A 21,751-nucleotide genomic window follows, 5' to 3' on the forward strand; every position below is an offset into this window, starting at 1 on the left:
CTTCTGAGGGGAATTCTTCCGTTTGGTCATTTTGGATAGTCCCTGGCATGGTGAGGACCTGCAGGACACTTCCCCTGTGCTGTGGTGTATAACTGGAGTTGGTGGGCGGAGCCGCAGTCAGACCTGATGTCTGCCCCCAGCCCACCGCTGGGGCCACAGTCAGACTGGTGCGTGCCTTCTCTTCCCCTCTCCTAGGGGTGGGATTCACTGTGGGGTGGGGTGGCCTGTTTGGGCTACTTGCATACTGCCAGGCTTGTGATGCTGGGGATCTGGTGTCTTAGCTGGGGTGGGTAGGCAAGGTGCACAGGGGCAGGAGGGGCAGGCTTAGCTTGCTTCTCCTTAGGTGATCCACTTCAGGAGGGGCCCTGTGGCAGCAGGAGGGAGTCAGATCCGCTGCCGGAGGTTTGGCTCCGCAGAAGCGCAGAGTTGGGTGTTTGCGCGGAGCGGGCAAGTTCCCTGGCAGGAACTGGTTCTCTTTGGGATTTTGGCTGGGGGATGGGCGGGGGAGATGGCGCTGGCGAGCGCCTTTGTTCCCCACCACACTGAGCTCTGTCGTCAGGGGGCTCTGCAGCTCTCCTTCCCTTTGTCCTCCAGCCTTCCCGCTTTCTGAGCAGAGCTTTAACTTATGAACTCCCATACGCTAAGTCGCGCTTGCTGTGGGAACACAGTCCGTCAGGCCCCTCCGCTTTTTGCAAGCCTGACTCGGGGGCTCTGCTTGGCAGGCGAGCCGCCCCTCCGCCCCGGCTCCCTCCCGCCAGTCCGTGGAGCGCGCACCGCCTCGCCGCCCTTCCTACCCTCTTCAGTGGGCCTCTCGTCTGCGCTTGGCTCCGGCGACTCCATTCTGCTAATCCTTTGGTGGTTTTCTGGGTTATTTAGGCAGGTGTAGGTGGAATCTAAGTCATCAGCAGGATGCGCGGTGAGCCCAGTGTCCTCCTACGCCGCCATCTTCCCTCTCTCCTCTAAAAAGGATCTAAAAAAAATTTAAAGAAATGTTAGAGACTCTGAGTGCAAAGGGAGAGGTCAAAAGTGACAAAGACAAGAAAAAAAATCAGAGAAAATCTCCAGAAACAATCACCAAACAAGTATAATGGCAATAAATACATATCCATCAATAATTACTCTGAATGTAAATAAACTAAATCAAAAGACATAGGGTGTCAGAATGGATAAAAAAAAAAGACCCATCTATATGCTGCCTACAAGAGACTCATTTTAAACCTAAAGGCACCTGCAGATTAATGTGAGGAACTGGAGAAACATTTATCATATAAATGGCTGTCAAAAGAAAGCCAGGGTTGCAATACTTATATTGCACAAACTAGACTTCAAAGAAAAAAATTGTTAAAAGAGAAAGACATTATATAATCATAAAGGGACAGGTTTAACAAATATTATAAATATTTATGTACCCAACATAGGGGTACCCAAATATATAAAACAATTAATAACAAAAATAAAGGAATTAATTGATAATAACACACACACTAATAGTATGGGACTTTAACACTCCTCTTACATCAATGTACAGATCATCTAAACAAAAAATAAACAAGGAAACAATGGTTTTGAATGACACACTAAACCAGATGGATTTAACAGATATATTCACAGTATTCAATTCTAAAACAACAGAATACACATTCTTTACAAGTGCCCATGGAACATTCTCCAGAAGGCATCACATAATAGGTCACAAAACAGGCCTCAACAAATACAAACAAATTGACATTGTACCATACACCTTTTCTGACCACAACACTATAAAACTAGAATTCACCCAAAGCAAATATTTGGAAAGAACACAAATACATGGAAGTTAAAATGCTACTAAAATGAATAGGTACACCAGGAAATCAAATCAAAACAAAACAAAACAAAACAAAACAAAACAAAACAACATGAAACAAATGAAAATGAAAACACAATGGCTGAAAACTTTGGGGATGCAACAAAAGTGATCTTATAGGGGAAGAAGATAGCAATACAGGCCTACTTCAAGAAGCAAGAAAAATCTCAGATAAACAACCTCACCTTACACCTAGAGGAGCTAGAAAACAACAACAACAAATGAAACCTAAAACTAGCAGAAGAAAGAAAATAATAAAGATTAGAGTAGAAATAAATGAATAGGAACTCCAAAAACAAACAAACAAACAAACAAAAAACCCAAAACAGATCAATGAAAACAGGAGATGGTTTTTTGAAAACATCAATAAAATTGATAAACTTTTCACCAGACATATCAAAAAGAAAAGAGAAATAAATAAATTCAGAAATGAGAAAGGAGAAATAACAACCAACACCACAGAAATATAAACAATTATAACAAAATATTATGAAAAACCATATGCCAACAAATTGGACAATGTAAAGAATGGATAAGTTCCTAGAAACATATAAACTACCATAACTGAAACAGGAAGAAATAGAAAACTTGAACAGACTGATAACCAGCATAGAAATTTAATCAGTAATCAAAAAACTCCCAACAAACAAAAGTCTAGGGCCAGATGGCTTCCCAGGGTAATTCTGAAAACATTTAAAGAAGAGTTAATACCTATTAATCTCAAACTACTCCAAAAAATAAAAATAAAAAAGGGAGGAACATTTCCAAATTCATTCTATGAGGCCAGTATTACCCTGATACCAAAACAAGATAAAAATTCCACTAAAAAAGAAAACTACCAGCTAATATCCCTGATGAACATGGATGCAAAAATTCTCAATAAAAGCATACCAAATTCAATAATACATTAAAAAAACATTCACCATGATCAGGTGTGATTTATTCCTGCATTGCAAAGGTGTTTCAATCTTTACAAATCAATCAACATGATACACAACATTAATAAAAGAAATGATAAGAACTATATGATCATTTCAATAGATGCAGAATAAGCATTGAACAAAGAACAACATCCATTCATGATAAAAACCCTCAGAAAAGTAGGTTTAGAGAGAACATACCTCAACATCATAAAGACCACCTATGAGAAACCAAGAGCTAATATCATCCTCGATGGGGGAGAACTTAGAGATTTTCCTCTAAGGTCAGTAACAAGACAGGGATGTTCCCTTTCACCACTTTTATTCAACATAGTACTAGAAGTCCTAGCCTAAGGAATCAGACAATCAAAAGAAATAAAAAGCATCCGAATCAGCAAGGAAGAAATCAAATTTCCACTATTTGCCGATGTAACCATACTCTATATAGAACACCCCAAAGACTCCACCATAAAACTGCTAGAACTGATAAACTAATTCAGTAAAGTCACAGGATACAAAATCAACATATAGAAATCTCTTGCATTTCTGTACACCAATAATGAAGCAGCAGAAAGAGAAAATAAAAAATCATTCCCATTTATAATTGTACCAAAACCCACAAAATATCTAGGGTAAACCTAACCAATTTGAAAGACCTGTACTCTGAAAACTATAAAACACTGATGAAAAAAACTGAAGATGACACAAAGAAATTGAAAGATATTCCATGTTCACGGATTGGAAGAACAAATATTATTAAAATGTCTATACTACCCAAAGCAGTCTACACATTTAATGCAATCCCTATCAAAATACCAACAGCATTTTTCACACAACTGGAGCAAACAATATTAAAATTTATATGGAACCACAAAAGACCCTGAATAGCCATAGCAATCTTGAAGGGGGAAAAAAAAGCTAGAGGCATCACAATTCTGGACTTCAAGTTATATTACATAGTGGTGGTAATCAAAAGAGTACAGTAGTGGCACAAACGTAGACACATAGATCAATAGGACAAAATAGAAAACTCAGAAATTAACCCATAACTATATGATCAATTAATCTTTGATGAATCAGGAAAGACTATTCAATAAGAAAAAGACTGTTTCTTCAACAGATGGTGTTGGGAAAACTGGACAGCAACATGCAAAAGAATGGAACTGATGACTCTCTTACACCATACATAAAAATAAATTCAAAATGGATTAAAGGCCTAAATGTTAACTGTTACCATCAGAGTCCTAGAAGAGAGCATAGGCAGTAACCACTTTGACATTGGCTGTAGCAACTTCTTTCTAGATATGTCTACTGAGGCAAGGGAAACGAAAGCAAATATAAACTGTTGGGACTTCATCAAGATAAAAAGCTTCTGCACAGTGAAGGAAACAATTAACTAAAAGGCAACATTTGGAATGGGAGAAAATATTTTCAAATGACATATCTAATAAAGCATTTGTATTCAAATTCTACAAAGAACTTATAAAATTCAATACTCAAAATAAATAATCCAATTTAAAATGGGCAGAAGACATGAATAGACATTTTTCCAAAGAAGACATATAGTTGGCTAGCAGACATGAAAAGATGCTCAACATCACTCATCATCAGGGAAATACAAATGAAAACTACAGTGAGATGTCACCTCCCACCTTCAGGAATGGCTAAAATAAACAACACAAGAAACAACATGTGTTGGTGAGGATGTGGAGAAAGGGGAACCCTCTTGCATTGTTGATGGAAATGCAAACTGGGGTAGCCACTGTGGTAAACAGTATGGAGATTCCTCAGAAACTTAAAAATAGAACTACCCTATGATCCAGCAATTGTACTAGAAGGTATTTACCCAAAGAATGCAAAAATAGTAAGTCAAGGGGATACATGCATCCCTATGTTTATACCAACATTATCTACAATAGCCAAATTATGGAAGTAGCCCAAGTGTTCATCAACTGATGAATGGATAAAGAACTTGAGGTGTATATATATATATATATATATATATATATATATATATGTGTGTGTGTGTGTGTGTGTGTATGTGTGTACATAATGGAATATTATTCAGACATAAAATGAATGAAATCTTGCCATTTGCAATGACATGGATGGAGCTACACAGTATTATGTTAAACAAAATAAGTCAGAGAAAGACAAACACCATATGATTTCACTCATATGTGGAATTTAAGAAATGAAACAAGCAAAGGGAAGAAAAAAAAAGAGAGTCAAACCACGACATCGACTCTTCACTATAGAGGACAAACTGATGATTACCAGAAGGGACGTGGGTGGGGATGGATTAAACAGGTGATGGGGATTGAGGAGTGCACTTGTGATGATCACTGGTTATTTTATAGATGTATTGAATCAGTATATTGTAGATGTGAAACTAACATTCAACTGTACATTAACTACCTGGAATTTATATAAAAACTTAAAAAAATAAATGTAAAAAAAATAATGAATAAATCAATCCTTTGAGATCCATGTATTCTGTTTACTACTTATGAGAGCATGTTTTCTAATATAGTCACAGAAATTTTGCCTTGCTACTACCTCTCCCAACTAGAGAACAGTGTTGTGGTCTTTAGTTGGTAGGAAGAATTTCTATGGCATAACTCCCTTCCTAATGTCCTGCCAGGTGGACTATAGCATCATTTAACTACAATAAACATTTGGCAGTTAGGCGTTATCAGGAATCTTACACATGAATATGAGAAAGTAGGTAAAAGTAGGGACAAAAGTTGAAGACCTTATGCATACTTATTGCCTGTCACATCAATGTATTGCCCTCAAATTGATAAGCTATAGAATCATCTCCAGGAGTATTTTAGGGTATTGGAATCTCCCCTCCTGTATTACAAGGAAGGTTGATAAAGGTTTTCACTCTTAGGTTATCCAAAAGAACCCAATACCCAACATGATTTGTCTATCAGCATTACTAATTTAGTCCTACCCAGTTTGAAGACTAAATTGATTGTCTTTACATTAACATAGTATTTGAGTTTAATAAGCATATCAATGTTTTTCATGAAATGATTAGGAATGATAGAATTTGATCCTATTCTCATTAAAACAAGAAAATGAATAAAACTTCTCAAGTGGTTCTCCATAATGCAAAACTTATTAGGAACAAGTTAAAAAGAGAAGTCAAGCATTTAGAAGATGTTCTATTTAATTTAAATTTTAAGGAGTTAAAAAAACATTCTTTCATAATGTAGAAGAAAGGAAAAAGAAATCTGGATTTTACAGTCTAATGGGAGAGATAGACAATAAAGAATCATATGAATAATGATAAAAGTGTAACTCTAGTAATTTTCTTGAAGGGAAGATATATAAGAAACTCTAGGTTTACAGTATAGGACACTTTTGTTAATATTTTTATGACTTCCTCCGTGTTGGGAGGGATAATTGAGATAATTCATGTGAAATAAGTTTTTTTTTAAAGTACATTAAAGTGTGTATATGTATGATATTTATAATAATAATTATTTTCCTTTTGTGAATCAAACTTTGTATGCCTGCTTCTGGATTTATATTGAAATATTTAACTATTTAAATTTAACTAGTTGTTTATTAAATTATTATAGCCTTTTATTACACATTTAATCTGTAAATATTGTGACGATGATTTTACAAAAGACTGGCATCCTCAGTTTTGTGGTAAAAACAAAGATGATTATGAAATCACAGACTTTTTGGGTTAATACACTACATTCTAAATTATTGATATATTATTCTCAAATTACAATTGATATCTTAACAAGATGCATTGAATTTCTTCCTATTTCACATCTAAAATAGATAATATTAAGCCATGAAATGATTTAGAAGGATATAACATAAAAGCACAGTCCTCAGCTAGTCTGTTTTAAATTGTATTAATCTCCTTAGGCTAGAAACTGGGTTACATAAACAACAAAAATGTATCTTCCCACAGTTCTGGGAGCTGGAAATCTAAGATCAAGGGACTTTTTTTCCAGTGAGACTCCACTTTTCTGGCTTTCAGACAGCCACCTACCCTCTGTGTTCTCGCAGGGCCTTTCCTTTGTGTTCACAGGAAGAAAGTGATATCTCTGGTATCTCTTCCTCTTCTAATAATGGCACCAGTCCCAGCAGATTAGGGTCCTACCTTCGTGATGGTATCATTTACCTCCCTAAGTGCCGTGTACCCAAATATAATCATATTGAAGGTTAGGGCTTCAACATATGAATTTGGGGATATACAATACAGTCCATAACGTAAACCTTGCATTATTTTGAAAAATAAAGTACACTTATACCACCAGTAATATATGGTCTTTTTATTAATCCTATTCCAAACAAATCCCAATTTGAAAATTAGCATCTGTCACTGAACTTTAATAAAAAAAGTTCTTTTATTTTAAGTAACATAAATAGAAAAAAATCTGGTTTAATTTTTGCATACAAATTTTAATGAATGCTAGTATAGCAATCACATGATTCTATGTAAATATAAACAATTTTATGTTAAATCATTACTATATATGTATAATTATATGGTGACAAGCTTTAAAAAATAATCTTGAAATATTTTGTGTCCAACTTTAGATTTGTTATCTCATAGGAAGAAAGAAATCTAGATGGGAAATATTGAACATTGTGAAGATTACTGCACAAAATGATATCATGAGAAAGGAATTTTCATGAGGACAGGGATGTTGTCTGCTTTTTTCTTTGCCACCATAACCTCAGAGCCTAGAATAGTATCTTGCTCAAAATAAGTGTTCTAAAAATGTTGGTCAAGTAGATAATTAGCACATCATTTGGGCAACCTGACTTAATATCCTATAACATTTTATAATTCTCCTGAATCCTTCTCATAATGACATGAGATCATTAAAGAAAGCTGTGGTTTTAAAAATCCATACATTCACTGGGCAGAAGCTTTTATACTGTCTTGTTGTTCTCTCTAATTTAAAAGTGCTGCATTTATCATCTCACTACTCTATACCTAGCTACTTTACAAAATTTTTAATGTTGTCCCAAGATCCAAAATCCATACTTTCTTGTTTATAAAATTATGAGTAATGTATCCTATTTTAACTTTAAACTTAACATTGAGTTTTAGAAAACAAAAGTGAATAAATTATGGTTTTATAAATATTCATTTAAAATTCTGATGGCATTTATAACTATATAAAATCACAAAACAAATAGGGAATTGGTATTTGTATCATTTATTTGCTTTGTAAGAAAGTTCTATTGCATTAATTTTGGGCAAACAAAGAGACATTACCTTTTACCAAAGGTATATATATATATATATTTATTTTGATGATGTGTATTGACAGATATTAATTACTATTAGTTTTCACTAGATACCCAAGGGAATTGAGGACTACTTAATTTTTTCTTTTTCACTTTGCCTTTTGTCATTTTATAATTTGCCTTTCAAGCATTGAAATTAGAATGTAGAAAAATGTCAGGGAAAGAACTCTGGTTTTAGAATCAATCATAACATAATCCCTGATGGTTAAACTGCTTACTAGCTGTGTGTTCTATGGAAATTTATATATCTTCTGTTTCTTCTTCCAGAATTTGACCAATTTTTAAATGAAATATCAGGCATAATAAAAATGGCTATGATTCTATTCTTTTATAAATAAAATATTTGTATTATGTTAAAATCAATTTAGACTTTCTTCATAGGAAAACCAGAAGGTTTATTGTAAGTCTGTGTTATAAGTTATACAATTATAACTTATTTCATACCATGAAGGGGAATTTTAGAAGTTTTAAAAACATACAAATAAAATTATATCTTTGGGAGGAAAGCCAACTCCTAGAGATTCTGTCCTCAACATTGGTAAATGTTTCAAAACAGGGCTGACTCAAATCACATAAGGCTGTGACCTTTCCCTTGTTATTTGTCACTAACAAGCTTGACAGCAGTGAGGATGTTAGTGACAAATGTAAGAAAATAGGTCATCATTGCTCATTTTGGATATAGTAGGTACTTCTTTTCTTACGTGGTTGTCAAATTAACCCCGGGGATATTTTTTGGGTTGCCAGATCTACTATGTTAAATATCTATGTGTAGATGTTTGGCTTTATTTTGATGCTACCAAATTTAGTGCAAGACTAGAACAAGCTTTTTTCTTAAATGCTGTCAAGTCTCTCTTCTACCAGCTTTCATTCTTCAATTAAATTTCAGAAAGGAGAACTTTCTCAAAAAAGAGTGTACTTATGTTTCTTGGTGTCTTTTGTAAAATACATGTAAATGGGTTTTCTAAAATCATGCATCTTCTCTGTCTATCCAGCTTATACTCTCTCTGTTTTACTAAGTGTCTCTCTCTGTCTCTGTCTCTGTCTCTTTCTCTCTCTCACACACACAGACATATTTTGGTGAAGATAGGAAATTTCAAGCTCTCTTCAACATTAGGACCTTTGACAATGAGCTTGATGCTTTATATACATTATCTTTACCCTTCTACTCTCCTCTTCAGGCTAGTATTATTTTCATTTTCATGTGATAGATGCTTGGAGGGAGAAAAGGGCTTGATGTAGGACCCACAATTAGTAAGCTTTGGAGCTGGAATTTGAATCAGTTCATCTGGATCAATAGACTGCAATCAACTCACTTCCCTCCCTCTAGAGGCAAAAGAGAAAGAAAAAAAATGTAATGAGATGATTTCTTTTAAAATAAGTTATTATTAAAGACGCTACTTGATAAGTATTCAAAATTCAAAATTTGAGTTCCACATAGAGAACTGATTTAAAAATATATAGAAGACTAGCATCTCTCTTATAGCTAGCTATTTTTCTTAAATTTATCAGGTTTTCTTTTATGAATTAAGTAGTCTTCCTATTCCAAATATACACAAAGCACTTGAAAACATATTTCAAAGGACCTCTAGAGTGGAGTACTAGTAAGGAGTCAACTCAGATTCTTATATTTCTTCCTACACTGAAAGGCATAAGCTTCCTTTGTTATATATTTCATTTCTCATGTTCCTCAATTCCAGCTCTCTAGCTTCCAAAACTAACATTCTTGAATAAGAAGAAATCTGTGCCAATGACTACTCGGAATTTTTCCAACCACAAGATTCACAGTCTCTGGCTGCCTCTAATTCATTATCTTCTACATATCCAACAATGACTCAAGCCAAATACCAACCAGGCCAGGACACCTTTTGATCTGCCAAAGCAACTTGTGAAAGAGGTAAACCAGTCCAATTCTGATAATTGATCTATGAGGAAATTAGATAGTCTTCTTGCAAGCAAGTGTCAGTACTGTGACCAAGCAGAGATGACAGAATTCACAAGCTGTTTCATCATTGAACTGTATCAGAAAGAATATTTTCGTAAACATAGTAAATGTACTAAACCATCTTGACAGCATTATATTAAGCTTAGATTTAATAAGAATGACTGGGCTACATCACTAAGCACAATATAACACTGTGATTTGGCAAATTGCCATTGGATTTCATATATTAATCTTGCTGAACTCGATAAGTTACTCTGCAAAATTGTTTATGAAGGCTTAGATAGATTCTAGGTCCAATTTTAATTTGCTCAATTTCTTCATCAACTAGGCAATTTTAAATTTATTTTTATCTTATTTTAGTTTAGTTTTTAATTTTAATTGCAGTATCATTAACATACAGTGTTCTATTAGTTTTAGGTGTACAATATAGTAATTCAAAAACTACATATTACTCAATGCTCATCATGATAAGTATACTCTTTAATCACCATCACCTATTTCACCCATCCCCCCCCCCCTCCCCTCTGGTAACCATCAGTTTATTCTCTATAGTTAATAGTTTGTTTTTTGGTTTGTCTCTCTCTCTGTCTCTGTCTCTCTCTCTCTGTCTCTCTCTTTTATAACTTTGTTTTGTTTCTTAAATTCCACATATGAGTGAAATAATATGGTATTTGTCACTCTCTGACTCACTTCACTTAGCATTATACTTTCTAGCTCACCCATGTTGTCGTAAAAGGCAAGATTGCATTCTTTTTATCGCTGGATAATATTCTATTTATATATATATATATATATATACACATATACATATACATATATATGTATATATATATATATATTTATATACACACATGAGACATCTTCTTTGTCCATTTATCTATTGATGGATACTTCAGCTGTTTCCACATTTTGGATATTGTAAATAATTATGCAATAAACATAGGAGTGCATGTATCCCTTTGAGTTAGTGTTCTTGGATTTTGGGGGTAAACACCCAGTATTGTGATTGCTGAATCCTAAAGCAGTTCTATTTTTAATTTTGAGGAAACTGCACATTATTTTCCATAATGACTGTACCAGTTTGCATTCCCGCCAACAATGCATGAGGGTTCTTTTTTCTCCATAAACTCACCAACACTTGATGTTTACTGTGTTCTTTATTTTAGCCATTCTGACAAGTGTCAGGTGATCTCACATTGCAGTTTTGATTTGTATTCCCCTGATGATGAGTTATGTTGAGCATCTTTCCATGAGTCTGTCAGTCAACTGGATATCTTCTTTCAAGAAGGATCTGTTCATGTCTTCTTCCCATTTTAATTGGATTATTTCTGGGGGGGGGCGATGTTGAGTGGTATCAGGTCTTTATTTATTTTGGATACTATCCCTTTATCGGATATGTCATTTGAAAATATCTTCTCCCAATCAATAGGTTTTTTGTTTTGTTTTGTTTTCTGTTTTGTTGATTGTTTCCTTCACTATGCAGAAGATTTTTATTTTAATGTAGTACCAATAGTTGAAATTTGCTTTTATTTCCTCTGCCTCAGAAGACATATTTAGAAAATCATTGCTATGGGCAATGTCAGAAAATTACTGCCTGTGCTCTCTTGTAGGATTTTTATGGTTTTAGGTTTCACATTTAAGTCTTTAATCCATTTTGAGTTTATTTTTGTGTAGGGCATAAGTGGTTCAGTTTCATTCTTTTGCAGAGAGTTGTCAAGTTTTCCCAACACCCTTTGTTGAAAATACTATCTTTTTCCCATTGCATATTCTTTCCTCCTTTGTTGAAGATTAACTGTTCATGTAATTGTGAGTTTATTTCTGGGTTTTATATTCTGTTCCATTGATTTGCCTATTTCTGTGTCATATTCTTTTGATTACTACTGTTTTGTAATATAACTTGAAGCCTGAAATTATGATACCTCCAATATTGTTTTCCTTTTCCAAGATTGCTTTAGCTATTCAGGGTCTTTTGTGGTTCCATACAAATTTTAGAATTGTTTGTTCTATCTCTGCGAAAAATTCTATTGGTATTTTGATAGGGATTACGTTAATGTGTAGATTGCTTTGGGTAGTTTAGACGTTTTAATAATATTTGTTCTTCCAATCCATGAACATGAGATGTCTGTATTTCTTTGTGTCTTCTTCAATTTTTGTCATCAGTGTTTTGTAGTTTTCATAGTATGGGTCTTTTACCTTTTTGGTTAGGTTTATTCCTACATATTTTATTATTTTTACTACAATTGTAAATGGGATTGCTTTAATTTCGCTTTCTACTGCTTCATTATTAGTGTTTACAGATCTGTAGTGTATACAGATTTCTGTATGTTCATTTTGTATCCTACAACTTTACTGAATTCATTTATCAGTTCTAGTAGTTTTTTGGTGTGGTCTTTTGAGTTTTCTCTATAGAGTACTATGTCATCTGCAAAAAGTGAAAGTTTTACTTCTTCCCTACAAATTTAGATGTCTTCTGTTTCTTTTGTTATCTAATTGCCATGGTAGCATTTCCAGTAAAATAAAAGTGGTGAGAGTGGATGTAAAGTAGGCATTTTTTTCAATATAACTTTGAGTTACATGTATAATGGCAAGTCATAAAGAAACTGAATCTTTTCATAACTGATGTTCTTGGATGTGTCTTAATAATCATCCTATAAAAATATGGTATTCATTGGTCTTACTTGATTTAAACACATAAAAGAAATGGGAAGGAAGAAATAAAAGAAGTGTAAAAGGCTGGAAGAGGTAGTTCCATATATTTTCACTAATATTCCTTAAAACAACTCTAGAACATAATTATTATCCATATTTTATAGATGGCAAAACTGGGGCTTTTAAATATATAAGATCACAAATTAGTAAATGAATATTTTCTCCTCAGTAGTTTAAATTCTCTATCAGCTCATATAAAGCTTTATTAGTAATACCAGGTTTTTTAAACTTTTTTTAATGTTTATTTATTTTTTTACAGAGAGAGGGGGCAGAGGGGGAGAGAGAGAGGGAGACACAGAACATCCAGCAAGCTCCAGGTTTGCAGTGTCAGCACAGAGCCTAATGCGGGGCTCTAACTCACAAATGGTTAGATCATGACCTGAACTTGTGAAGTCAGATGCTTAACCAACTGAGCCACCCAGGTGCCCCTAATAATACCAGTTTAAATGACTATTAAGAAAAAGAAGTATTTGTTATTTTTTAATGAGTTTTACATTTTATGTTAAGCTCTTGAGGATAAGATGGTATCTTAAATAAATATATTATTTATATTGACTAATCAAGGATCTTATACCTGGAAATATGTGAATTTAGGTTAAAAATAAAAATAAATTATTAAGTGTTCTTACACATCCATAACTTGTAGTATTATGAAATTAGTATAAATTGTAAAAATTCTATTCTGTTAAAGTCTTCCAAATCTGTTTCATTCTCACTCTCATCACCTTAGGTCAAGTTTTATCAATATACAATATACAGAATTTGTTTTTAAAGGCCAAATTCTAAATTTTAAGCAAAGTTAACAATATATTCAGTCAAATTTTTATGTATTCTTCTCTTGACTTGTTTTGTATAGAGGAATCTATTGTTCAGTATAAGAGGTGAATATATCATGCTTGATAAGATTAGTAAGACAGTGACTCAGGTAATAGCAATTTTATATAAAGTTCAGGGTCAAAAACAAACAAACAAAAAACACAACTCGAGAAAGCTGAAAAATAAGAATAGTTGATGATTTAAGGATGCCTTTTTGGCTCAGTTGGTTAAGTGTCTGGGCTCTTGATTTCAGCTCAGATGGTGAGCTCATGGATTGTGAGATGGAACCCCATGTCAGGCTCTGTGCTGACAGCATGGAGCCTGCCTGGGATTCTTTCTCTCACTCGCTCTTTGACCCTCCCCCACTCATGCACTCTCAAAAATAAATAAGTAAACATTAAATGGGAATAATTGATGATTTAAAAATAGTAAATCACATGGTCTAACAAATAAAACTGTATGTTTGTATAACTCAGATGTCATTCTGTCCTTTTTTCTTTCAAAGGTTATTGCCCACATGTTATCACTGACTCTGAAATCCTTTCTAACCCCCTTCAAAAAGGTTGGTTTCCTCTTAATCCTTCCTATGGCACTTTCATACACGTCTGTGATAGAGCTTGTCCAATTTGGGTTTATTTGAGTATATGTGTGACATCTCCGTAATACTTTTACCTCCTTAGGAGCTAGAATGATGCCTTTTCTCACTGGTATTTGTAATGGACACTCAACAAATATTTTTAATTGTTAAATATATATACTAATTATGAATATATATTAAATCAATTTCATTATTTATATTATTATATGTTGCTATATGTTATATAAGTAATACATGCATTACTTATATGAAATAATAGGTACATTATTTTATATTTTAATTATACATAAAAATTAAAAAATGAATGGACATACTTTATTCACATGGCTTTGTGTTAAGCTATAGAGTTTATACTATGTTCAGTAGGATGCTAAGTTTGCATTTCCCAATTAAAAAAACAGAGAGGTGACTGGCCAGTTTTCTAATCCACAGGAAGAGGGTTTGTATCTGTGCCTATATGCAAAGCATTTCAGAAGGTCTTTTGCAACAGCTATTTCATGACTCTTTCCACTAAATAGAAAAATTCATTTACTAAAGACCTGCTACTTTTTATAATAAAATGTATGGATTTTTAAAAGGTTAAGTTTTTGTAATTTATAAAATTAACCACCAAGCAAGTGTTTTTCCCTGAGTATTCGTGACACACAAATAATCCATTATATTGATTCTGTTCTCATCAATAGTTCTCTCATATTTCCCAGAATTGGTTGTCTTTGGGGATGTTACATAATAAAGTACTCATGAGACCTCATTATAGAACCAGCTCTATTTTCAATCATTAAATTAATGTTCTTATTAAGATAAAGTGTGAGCTGTTTAAATAGTTGCTTTCTTGAAAATGCTGCTTAAAATACTTAAAATCCTTTAGAATAGAGAAGGAACTTTTTTGTCATAATGAAGAATGATATTTTTGGTTAGGAAATTTAATTGCAATTAAATTGATAAATGTAGTGAATTATTTATATACAAACTGAATTGATGCAAACATGACTTCTTTTCAAAAGGAGAAAAATAGGAGAATAGCATAACTATAATCACTTGACAATATAGCCACTCCCAACTGTGAGGCAAATCACCTTTCAAAAAAATATATATATATGTATATACATATACACAAATATATATACACACACATATATATACATATATATACACACATACACATCAAAAAAATATATATATATGTACATATATATATACATATATATATACACACACACACACACGCACACACACACACATACACATCAAAGGCATCTTTACACATTTAACCCATTTCCTTTCACTTATGTTTAGTTGCATGGATAGGAATAAAAAGGAGGACTTTAAAAATTACTTTTATTTAACTTAGCCATGGTAAACTGGTATATTTTGGCTAAGTAGAATTAATCATCTAATGTAATTAAAAAAATCTATATTTAATTAATTATTTTATTCAAATTTGTTAAATACCACAGATGCACTAGATTATATGTTAAATATAAATAAAAATAAAAGATTATAATTGTTTATAATGTCTTTTCACTGAAGGAGCTTAAAATCAGTTTGTAGGTAACCATATGGATATGGACATATATGTGTATATATGTGTATATACATGTATATATACCATTTGCTTTATATAAAGTCTTTAAAGATGAATAAAATTATTATATTTATTATACAGTATCATCATAAGACTTGTAATTACTTAAGTGATCACATTTTACATTTATTTCCTATTCAATAATAGAAAAATTGTTGAGTGTGTTAGTCAGTTGTCTTAGTTATCTTGTGCTGCCACAACATAGAACCACAGACTGAGTGGATTACATGACAGAAACTTACTTCCTCACAGTTCTGCAAGTTTTAAGTCCAAGATCAAATTGTAAACTGGGTTGGTTGCTTCTGAGGGGCCTAAGGGAAGGTGCTAATCTAGGCCTCTCTCTTTGGCTTTGTAGCTTGTTGTCTTCTCCCCGTGTCTTCATGTTGTCTTGCCTCTGCTCATGTCTGTGTCCCAATTTCCACTTCATTCAAAGCCACCAGTCATACTGGACAGGGCCCACCACAATGACCTTATTTTAACTTTATTACCTCTGTAATGTAATCACCAAATGTACTGATATTCTTAGGTACTAGGGCTGAAGACCTCAATATATGAATTTTGAAGGGACATAATTAAGTCTGCAAATAATCTACCCTTAGTCCCCTAAAAAGCCATATCCTTTTCATATGCACAACCTATTTACCTGATTCTTCCAGACTCAAAGTCTTAACCTATTCCAGAAGCAAATTTAAGTTCAAATCACCTATAAATATTACCTACATCAGGTATGGGTGAGAATTGAGGTACGATTCATCCTAAGGGAAATTTTCTTTCCAGCCCTTTTCTAAGGCTGTTAATAACAAGTTACCACAGACTAGGTGGTTTATATAACAGAAATTTCTTTCTTTATAGTTTTTTAATATAAAGTTTATTTATTACTTATTTGAGAGAGACAGAGACAGTGTGGGTGGGAGTGGGGCAGAGAGAGAGAGAGAGAGAGAGAGAGAGAGAGAGAGGGAATCCCAAGGAGGCTCCACACTGCCATCACAGAGCTCCATGTGGGACTCAAATCCACAAAATCGTGAGCTCGTGACCTGAGCTGAAACCAAGAGTCAGAAGCTCCACCAATTGAGCCACCTAGGTGCCCCTTTCTTTATAGTTTTGGGTGGTAAAAGTCTAGTATCAAGTTTTTGGCAGGATAGTGCCTTCAGAGTGCCAGAATAGGTATGTTCCTGATCTTTCTCCTTGGCTTGTAGATGGCTGTCTTCTCCATGTATCTTCACATCATTTTCCCTCTGTATACACCTATGTCCAAACTTCCTCTTCTGATAAGAATACCAGTCATACTGGTTTAGGGCACACCCTAATGATTTAATTTTAATTGCCCCTGTAAAAACCCTATCTTCAGGGGATCTAGGTGACTCAGTCATTTGTGTTGAACCTTGATTGCAGCTCAGGTTATGAACTCATGATTCGTGAGATCCAGCCCTGTGTCAGGCTCCACGCTGACAGCTTGGAGCCTGCTAGGGATTCTCTCTCCTTTCTTTCTTGACCCTCTCCCTGCTCCTGCTGGTTCTCTCTCTCTCTCTCAAAATAAATAAACATTAAAACAAAACAAAACAGAACAAAAAACAAACAAAAAAACCCAGTTTCACATATGGTCACATTCTGGTGTACTGGAGTTGGGATTTCAACCTACAAATTTGAGAGGGTATACAATTCAGTCTATAATACTTCAAATTAATGTCATATTTATAATACTATATCTCCCAGGGGCACCTGGGTGGCTCAGTCAGTTAAGCATCCGACTTTAGCTCAGGTCATGAGCTCACGGTTTGTGGGTTCGAGCCCCGCATTGGGCTCTGTGCTGGCAGCTCAGAGCCTGGAGTCTGCTTTGGATTCTGTGTCTCCTTCTCTCTCTTCCCCTCCCCTGCTCATGCTCTTTCTCTCTCTCTCAAAAATAAATAAGCATTAAAAAAATTTATATAATACTATATCTCCCAACTATTTCTAGAGAAACCGCTCAAAATTTCTATTTAATTCCAAAATTATTTTTTCTTGATTTAACACATGAATTTCTAATAGTATAGATTAAAATTATTAACTATTTCCAAGACTGAATCTATGGTTTTAATGTTGAAAGTATTCATACATAAGTTGGTTCCACCAGTGTTAAATATATATTACTGAGTTACCTGAAATTTATGTCCAGATTCTATGACAAATACATTGTCTATGTAAAAAATGAGACAGTTACTTCTAAGATGTTTCTTAACAGTCTACTTCAATCCCATTTATATGCATCATATGCAAATTTTAACATAGTTTTTGAGAGGCCTCAAAATATATATAAATAAAAAATCATAGTACCATTATAGGATGTTCCTTCAAAAACTTCAATTAGCCAACAAAATAACAAAAATGACATTAATTAGATATAAATATATAATAGACATTATTTTACATAATTATATTAATATTGGGAAATAAAAGGATTATTATAAACTATACATACTTCCTCAGAGTTCAAAGTCTATAATGATAAAAATGTGATATAATAGGCACATAAGGGCAGTTAATGCTTAATTTCCACACTATTGTTGTCACTATAAATTGATATTTATAATAAAACTTGGCTTTTTTCAATACTTATGAAAGACCAATGCTTCATGAAAAACTTGCTGTGTTCTTGAATATAGGTTAAATCATTCTCACTGGATCGTAAACATTAACACCAAATGCTAAACTTTAAGTCACAGAATCTCTAATAGGATGGAGCCTACAATGTCATTATTATTAACTATGTCCTAGATATAGAAACCTTAACTAAATCCTAGGTGAGTTGATTTTTAAGTGTAATTACAGTTACCAGTTACAGTTACAGAACGACTACTATGTATCAGACATTTGCAAATACACCATATACAACACACACACACACACACACACACACACACACACACACACATTTATGGGTATTAATTGAATGCAAATTGGTATGTCTGTCCCTCTGTCAATCAAAATTAATGCCTGAATCACAAAATGCTTAAAATTTCTGTGAAATACTGTAATCAGTTTTATTGAAAATATCTATAGACTTATTATAATTTTTTTGGTAATATTCAAAGCATAGATGTGGATACTAGTGAAAAAAATGGAATATTCCTGCTTGTTAGTTCATAGTATACTCTGGCACATAATGGATATGCAAAATATTAATAAAAATACAGTAGGGTGTATTAATGGGATATCAAATAAGTATCATATTCAATCAGTACAGATTTAGGAATGGCTGTGATAAAATGAAAAAAAAATGACTACATATCAACACAAGTCTAGAAGGAGTAGACTATAGGGTTATTACTCTGCAGCTTCCACTAAAATTTTGTAAAGGCAAAAGTTAATTAAGAATGGTAGAATAGATTTATAATTTTGTTTGGAAGCCTGGTAGATCTCATTTTTTCTCCCTTGTCATTTATATAAAAATTTATGTTTTGAATCAGATTTAATGTTTTTCTCTTGATAATTTCCTTTTGTGATTTCACCAAAATAAAACATGTACACAGAGATGTACTTCATTATGCTCTTTTTAAACCAAAGGCAAAGCCCTAAAATATGCTTATTTTATTTCCTTATTCTTAACATATCAGAAATTCAGTAAGGTATGTTTTGTAACAAAATGTCTTAAAGAAGCATAAATTCCGTAGAGAGTGAAAACATATGTCGCAACTCAGTATCTGATTTATACTGAACACCTGCAGACTGAATTTTTTTCTATTTGCTTTCCATTTGAAAAATGGCAAAAGAGAGCACTGAGCATCATCAATGTGACTCTTTTATTTGTCTGCTCTGAACCTGCTACTGCTTTATGATGACATGTTTTTCTACTCTGGAAATATGTTCATTGTTTGTTAGTACATGGTAGGCGGTGCCTTCAAAAAAGGATAAAATATATTGAAATGTCAAAAGTACTCCCAAAACACTTCTGCTTTATCCTTAAATATGTAATATAAATACTCAACGGTTTCTCATAACTTCCTTAAATGGGAGAGATGCTGAATAGCACAGAACTAAAGTTAGATAAGACACCAATCATCATAATAACAAGATAAATTTGTGTTATTTTGAAAAAGTGCTGCATGATGTGAGTGTCATGTGACTAGATCCAGAGTTTGGCCTCTAGCTGCTGATAGTGATTCCCTCATCAGGCAGCCAGTAAGAAACTCTACAATCTCAAGTCTGACGACGACCTGAATGAGGTTGGAAGAGAACCTCTTGGACTGTACAGCCCTGGCCATTACTGTGATTTCAGCCTTTTGAGACCTGAGCACAGGACCCAGCTAATCTATAATGGTAGGCAGAATAACAGCTCCCCACAATCCCACCTCCTAATAATGGGAACCTACAGATGTGACCTGAAAGGGCAAAGAGTCTTTGTAGATGTGATTCAGTTAAGGATCTTAAGAGGGGAGATTAGCCTGACTTATCTGGGAGGGACACTAGATGCAACCACAAAGGTCCTCACAAGAGAGAGGCAAGAAAGTCAAGAGAGAAGAAGGCAATGTTAAAATGGAAGCAGAGACTGGAGTGATTCACTTTGAAGTGGAGAAATTGTTCACGAGCCAAGAAATACAGGTGGCCACTGAATGCTGAAAAAGGACAAGGTAACTGAATCTCACCTGACAGCATCCAGAAGGAAATAGCCTTGCCAACGCCTTACAACTCAGTTTTAGTTTAGTGAAATTGATTTCAGATTTCTAACCTCCAAAAACAGAGCAGAATAAATTTGTGTTATGTTAAGTGATTACGTTTGTGGTAATTTATTATAGCAGTAATAGAAAAGTAATACTCTCATGCTGACCCTTGATCCATGGAAACTGTGAAATAATAAGTTTGCATTATTTTAAGCTACTACATTTTTAGTAATTGTTATGCAGCAATAGAAAATAAATACAATCTCTTTGTAGATAATTGCAGCTATCCCACAACAGTATTTAATCCTAAACTACCTCTGTACTCTCTCCTAAGACCCAAATTAACTAATATTCAAGCCAAACTAATCAAGTTACGGACCTCTAAACATGATATCATGCTGCTCTGTTTGCACCATTCATCACGCAGAGCACAGTCTTTCCTTTTATTTTCTTGTATTAAATGTTATCATTCCATACAGACTGTCTTCATAAGCTCAGACTGTTAACAACAAATTTCCGTCAACTGGGTGGATTAAATAACAGATATTTATTTCTTATAATTCTGGAAGCTGGAGATCCAAGATCACAATGACAGCATGGTTGGATTCCCGTGAAGGCCCTCTTCCTGGTTTATAAACGTCCACATTCTGGTTCAGTCTTCACATGGAGGAGAGAAAGGGCTCTTCCTCTTCATGTAAGGACAGAATCCCATCGTGGAATTTCATCCTCATGACCTAATTACTGCACAAAGTACCTACCTCTTAATATTAGCCTATTAGAAGTTAGTGGCCTATGCTGTTTGAAGGGACACATACATGATATCCATATCAAAGAACAGTTCTAAAGCCCAACTTGCCTAAAACATTATGCCCAAGCCAGACATTTTTATAATTTCAAGTGTAATTGAATATGATACAATTACACATATTTCAAGTGTATAGTTTGATACACTATGACATATTTATACACCTATGAAAATACCATCAAAATTAAGGTATTGAATATAACTATCATGCCCAAAAGTTACTTCATGCTCTTTTGTAATCCATCCCTACAACTCTTCTCTGCCCTGAATTTCCCCAGATAATCACTTGTCTCCTGTCAATAGAAGTTTGTATTTTTTAGATTCTTATATAAGTGGAATTATATACATTTTTTTTGGTCTGGCTTATTTTGCTCCACATAATTATTTTGACATTCATTCATGCTATGTTGCAATTTTCTCCCTAAACTAAGAATACTTCCAGCAAAATGTCCTCAATTTAGGGAACTTTGAGACTCCATCCGTATTCTCCTTTGCTACGGCTTGAACATACTCTCCGTAAGCATAGGCACCATTAGACTCAACATTTTGTGTCTTCTTCTTCTTCTTCTTCTTCTTCTTCTTCTTCTTCTTCTTCTTCTTC

The 21,751-nt window shown here is 33.8% G+C and overlaps 1 protein-coding gene and 1 long non-coding RNA gene across 5 annotated transcripts in view; one reads left to right on the plus strand and one right to left on the minus strand.

Annotated features, from left to right (window-relative positions):
- MGAT4C (MGAT4 family member C) overlaps positions 1 to 21,751 on the plus strand; it is a 738,623-nt gene that overhangs the window by 50,424 nt on the left and 666,448 nt on the right. The window lies entirely within an intron of this gene.
- LOC121040667 (uncharacterized) overlaps positions 1 to 21,751 on the minus strand; it is a 41,376-nt gene that overhangs the window by 13,876 nt on the left and 5,749 nt on the right. The window lies entirely within an intron of this gene.

Source organism: Herpailurus yagouaroundi, unplaced genomic scaffold (assembly GCF_014898765.1).
Source record: "Herpailurus yagouaroundi ecotype Mexico unplaced genomic scaffold, PumYag 182, whole genome shotgun sequence".
Lineage (NCBI taxonomy): Eukaryota > Metazoa > Chordata > Mammalia > Carnivora > Felidae > Herpailurus > Herpailurus yagouaroundi.